This window comes from Jaculus jaculus, chromosome 11, assembly GCF_020740685.1.
Source record: "Jaculus jaculus isolate mJacJac1 chromosome 11, mJacJac1.mat.Y.cur, whole genome shotgun sequence".
In the NCBI taxonomy this organism is placed as follows: Eukaryota; Metazoa; Chordata; class Mammalia; order Rodentia; family Dipodidae; genus Jaculus; species Jaculus jaculus.
Window position 1 is genome coordinate 27,245,680 of NC_059112.1, and position 6,000 is coordinate 27,251,679.

The window sequence follows — 6,000 nt, forward strand, 5'->3', positions numbered from 1 at the left end:
GTCCCTATTCCCATTTCCCACCTCCCCACTCCCCCTCAACCTTGCCCTTTGCCCTTGAACCCCCCCTCAAAGCAATGCCCCAGTCCCATGCAAGTAGATGCCACTCTTCCTGTTTCCTTTCCCACCTCTCCTTTGGCCCCTTCCCATGGCAACCATAGAAACAGGAGGGTGGGGTGGCACCCTTACCACCGGCATGTCCCCCAAAGGCATGCCAGTAGGCACTAGATCCCTATAAAATGGTTTAACCACTGCCTTCCATGGCCTTATGGCCAGCAAGGTAGTTCGTATCACTGTTCTCTCTCTCTCTCTCTCTCTCTCTCTCTCTCTCTCTCTCTCTCTCTCTCTCTCTCTCTTTCCCCCCTCCCCCTATCTATCTATGTCATGGAAGAAAAAAATTGTAGTGGACTTGCCAGTCTACTAGCTGTGCGGATGAAGGCAGAGAGTGAATTTTCACCTTAGACACAAATAAGAACCATGTGTTGATTTTATGCTGGGCGATCACTAGTGCCCTGTTTACCTGAACTGAGCATCCTTGAAAGAAGTCCTCGCAGCCGCCTGTGACAGGGGAAGAGCTATGATGCGGGAAAACCCCAAGAAACACGTAAGAAACCCAGCAGCTTCACACCTGCCAAGTCATCCTCCACTGGAGGTTAGATCGAAATCTCAGACAAAGTGTAATTTGGGAAGTAAGGTGGAAGTAGACAGGTGTGGTGGTTGTTCCAGATTACATACAATCATTGAAATCAATCCACTTCCTTTTTAAAATATTCCCTTTTTTTCAATCTACAACTTCCATGATTATAAACAATAAGTCATGGTAATGCCCCCCTCCTCCCACTTTCCCCTGTAGCTCAGGCTCACCTGGAATTTACTCTGTAGTCTCAGGATCGCCTGGAACTCTCAACAGTCCTCTTACCTCTTGTGGTGTTTTGATTCAGGTGTTCCCCATAAACGTAGGTGTTCTGAATGGCACGTTCCCAGCTGATGATTTGGTAATTAACACCTCCAGTGTATTGTTGGGGGCAGGCTTATGGGTGTTACAGCCAGGTTCCCTATACCAGTGTTTGGCACACTCTCCTGTTGCTCTTGTCCCCCTTGGTGTGGGTGACCCCCCCCCCACATGCTGTTGTCCTCCTGATGTTGGCCAGGAGGTGGTGTCCACACATACAACACACACACACACACACACACACACACACACACACACACACGCTGTTGTCCTCCTGCTGTTGGTAAGGGCATAATGTCCACCCTCTGCTCATGCCATTATTTCCCCCTGCCATCATGGAACTTCCTCTTGAGCCTATAAGCCAAGATAAAGCTCTTTTTCCTGCCAGCTGCTCTTGGTGAGATGATTTCTACCAGCAATATGAACCTGACTGCAACACCTCTTGCCTCCCAAGTGCTGGGATTAAAGGCATGCGCCAACACGCCAAAGGACCCTGGTTTATTTCCCCAGGACCCATGTAAGCCAGATGAACAAGGTGGCTCATGTGTCTGTAGTTCATTTGCTTTGGCTAGAGGCCATCATGTGTCCATTCTTTATCTCTAAAATAAATAAATAAAAATATATTTTAAAAATTAAATTAGAACAATTTCTGATTGTTCAGTTATCTCTCTACATTCTTAACTTCAGGGATTTCTTACAGTCTTAATAATTCAGCTCAATAGTTTCTAGATCTACATTTTAAAAATATATTTTTATTTATTTACTTAGAAAGAGGCAGAAACTGTGTGTGTGTGTGAGAGAGAGAGAGAGAGGGAGAGAGAGAGAGAGAGGGAGAAAGAGAGAGAATGGGAGTGTCAGGGCTTTTATCCACTGCAAATGAAGTCCAGATGCATGCACCACTGGCTGATGGGGGTTATGGAGAATTGAACCGGGATCCTTTGGCTTTACTGGTAAATGCCATAACTGGTAAGCCATTTCTCCAGCCCTCTAGTTCTCCTTTTTAAAAAATATTTGTCAGCCCAGTGGGGTGGCGCACAACTTTAATCCCCGTACTCAGAAGGCAGAAGTAGGAGGATTGCCATGAGTTCCGAGGCCACCGAGATTCCATAGTGTATTCCAGGTCAGCCTGGGCTAGAGTGAGATCTTACCTCGAAAGAAACAGGTCTGTATATGTATATTTATATTCATTTGTGAACAGAGAGAGAATGCTGCTGCAGACAAACCCCAGCTACATGCACCACTTTGTGCATCTGGCTTTAAGCCGGTACTGGGGAATCAAACCTGGGCTGGATAACTTTACAAGCAAGTGCCTTTAACCCCTGAGCCTTCTCCCCAGCCCTAGGTCTTTAATTTTCAAGAGCCATGTTTGAATCTTTTGTCATTTTCTATGATGTGTCTGGCTCTAGGAGTGTGAACAAGGAGACCAAGGTGAAGTTTGTGCACACATCTGTCCATGGCGTGGGTCATGAGTTCGTGCAGTCGGCTTTCAAGGCCTTTGACCTCGCTCCTCCGGATGCTGTTCCCCAGCAGGAAGATCCCAACCCCGAGTTTCCAACTGTGAAATACCCCAATCCTGAAGAGGGTAAAGATGTCTTGGTAACCGACCTTTATCAAATAATGAAACCTCCCTATCACATTCACACCCGTGGCCTTCAACCTCTGGGCCGTCTTTCCAGCTACCCCTTTCACATTCAAAACTATCACTGTCAAGTAAATTTCATTTTTGTAATTTTCATTGTGTTAAAATTTCAGTGGCTGTGGCCCTGGCACGTCAATTCTCCCTTCCTCTCTTTCACTTGCTCTCTCTGAAAAAAAAAAAAAAATTAAAAAACTTAAGTTAAATTTAATTTACTGTGTTTCCTTATTGCAAAGATATGGCAATAATAGAAGAAAGGCATTTTTCATATTATAGTTTTATTTTTTTATTTTTTGCCACAGGGAGAATATGAATGGGCAGGCCAGAGCCTCTTGTAAACAAAGTCTAAACACATTTGCCATATTGTGCATCAGGCTATATATGGGTACTGGGAAATTGAACCTGGTTCAGTAGGCATTGCAAGCAAATGCCTTTAACCACTGAGCAACCTCCCCATTATATTAATTGTATTATATTAATATTTTTATCCCTTAATTACTATTAAGGAGTAGTATTATTATTATTGTTTTGGTTTCTTGAGATAGGGTCTCACTGTGGCCCAGGCTGACCTGGAATTTACTATATAGTCTCAAGGCAGCCTTGAACTCATGGTGATCCTCCTACCTCTATCTCCCAAGTACTGAAAGGCATGCGCCACCACACCCAGCTTTATTAAGGAGTATTACTTAAATGATGATTCATCTGCTATTTAAAGGTGAGATAACAGTATGGAGAAAGTCTGTTTGCTTTGGTCTGTGAGGCTGATCAAATTCCAGTCCAACCGTACGTGTTACCTCATTTCTGTGCAGCCGCAGGGCAGGTCTGGGCCCAGCGCGGATGCTCACTACCCGACCTCTGGCTTGGGAAGCTGACCTCTGACTAAGCAAGACCAGCTCCAGAAAACACTTTCTCCTTCCTCTGGGCAACAGTCTTGTAGTGCTTAAGAACCCATGCTTTTTAAAAAAGATTTATTTTATTTGAGACAGAGAGAGAATGTGTGAGAATGGGTGCACCAGGGCCTCTAGCCATTGCAAACAGACTGGGACGCATATACTACGTTGTGCATCTGGCTCATGTGGGACCTGGATAATTGAAGCTGGGCTCTTTTGCTTAGCAGGCAAGCGTCTTAACCACTAAGCCATCTCTAACCCAAACATTTTTTTCTCTGTCATAACTGTTTTTGTTTGTTTTGTTTTTGCTTAACAAAAGCAACAGCAGCTACAGCCTGTAAACCAAATTTTCCCCTTAATTCAGTTCCAGTGAACAAGATTTTAGAACATCTCATCCCAAATCCTTGCTTGGCACGGAGGTGGCGTTGCATCACCGCCCAGACCCTGGTGGAGGCAGGCAGATTTCGGAGCAGGAAGAATGGTGAAGGCCACTGGAGCCTGAGAGCCCTTCCTGCTGGGTAGGCAGACGGCTGCTGGGCCCTGAGGCTCTGATGAGGACAGAAAACTTATGTCTTCCTCTGTGGCACCGGAATCACAACAGCAGCTGTCTGCAGGTGGGAGGCTTTGCCAGCCCTGAGGAAGGAAGAGCGGCCCTTCCTTCCACATAAGAGTCCCACAGGTGCCACCGTGCCCAGCCCTTTCTTACTTTTTAAAAATATTTATTTAGGGCTGGAGAGATGGCTTAGCGGTTAAGCGCTTGCCTATGAAGCCTAAGGACCCCGGTTCGAGGCTCGGTTCCCCAGATCCCACGTTAGCCAGATGCACAAGGGGGCGCACGCGTCTGGAGTTCATTTACAGAGGCTGGAAGCCCTGGCGCGCCCATTCTCTCTCTCTCCCTCTATCTGTCTTTCTCTCTGTGTCTGTCGCTCTCAAATAAATAAATAAATAAAAATATTTATTTGTGTGCAAGGAGAGTGGGCAGAACAGGGCCTCTTGCCACTACACATTAACTCCAGATGTATGTGCCACTTTGTGTATCTAGATTTATGTGGGTACTAGAGACTTGAACTCAGTCTGGCAGTCTTTACAAGAAAGTTCCTTTGAATGTCTGAATGTCTTTGAATGTCTATCTCTTCAGCCCTGTATACATGACTAAGCTGAGGTAACTGGCACTTACTTATCTGTCCAGCATATGGTCGTGACTCAAGACAGTACCTTTAGAACCGGGCATGGTGGCGCACACCTTTAATCCGAGCACTCGGGAGGCAGAGGTAGGAGGATCTCCATGAGTTCGAGGCCACCCTGAAACTACATAGTGAATTCCAGGTCAGCCTGGGCTAGAGTGAAACCCTACCTCAAAAAAAAAAAAAAAAAAAGACAATACTTTCCAATAGAAATAACATTCAAGCCATATATGCAACTTAAAATTTTCCTCTACTCAAACTTCAAAAGACTGAAAAGAAGGCAGGAATGATGGCTTCTGCCTGTATTCATAGCACTCAGGAAACTGAGGTAGATTTCTGTGAGTTGAAGGCCAGCTTGGGCTACAAAGTGAGTTCCAGGTCAGCTTAGGCAAGACGAAGACCCTGCCTCAAAAAGCCAGGCATGGCAGTACACGCCTCTAATCCTGGCGAAAGGCCAAGGTACAAGGAGCTCAATGAGTTTGAGGCCAGCCTCAGCGTACAGTTCCAGATCAGCCTGGGCGAAAGCAAAACTCTTCCTTGAAAAACAGACAAACGAGGGCTGGAGAGATGGCTTAGCGGTTAAGCGCCTGCCTGTGAAGCCTAAGAACCCCGGTTCGAGGCTCGGTTCCCCAGGTCCCACGTTAGCCAGATGCACAAGGGGGCGCACGCGTCTGGAGTTCGTTTGCAGAGGCTGGAAGCCCTGGCGCGCCCATTCTCTCTCTCCCTCTATCTGTCTTTCTCTCTGTGTCTGTCGCTCTCAAAAAAAAAAAAAAAAAAAAAAATTCCCCATAGTTTAAAAAAAAAGAAAAACAGACAAACGAAAAGCACGTTCGTGGTAGAAACTGGCTCAAGTGGTTCTGGGAGCTTGTCGGCACGTCTGGGGTCCTCGGGGCTGGCTGGAGACCTTAAGCCTGGCTTGAAGTTTTACTCCACATGTAAATTGGTCCAAAAAACCCAACCCTCCTCATAGTGCCTTTCAGAGTCTCTTCCCTGCGGGTCTTCATTTCAAGTCTACTGACTATGAAGGGTAATCGCATCTCCACCATGCCCTCGTGGCCGCTCCAAGATAGGTGTGAGAGGTCATGGATATTCGGGCCATTTTCTGTCCAGAAGAGTGCATCGTAAGCAGTACTACCCTTCTCTTGGCTCTTACATTCTTTCCCACACCTCTTCTGCAACGGACCCTGAACTCCTCAATCTGTTGGGGGCATTTATTCAAACTACCACATTCTGCTCCTGGCCCCCAATGAGCTATCCTCCCAGCTGGAGATTTTTTTCTTCTTTTTTCCTAAATCAACAAATGTGTTTGCATGCATAAACCACTAGAGTTCTATTGTTTTC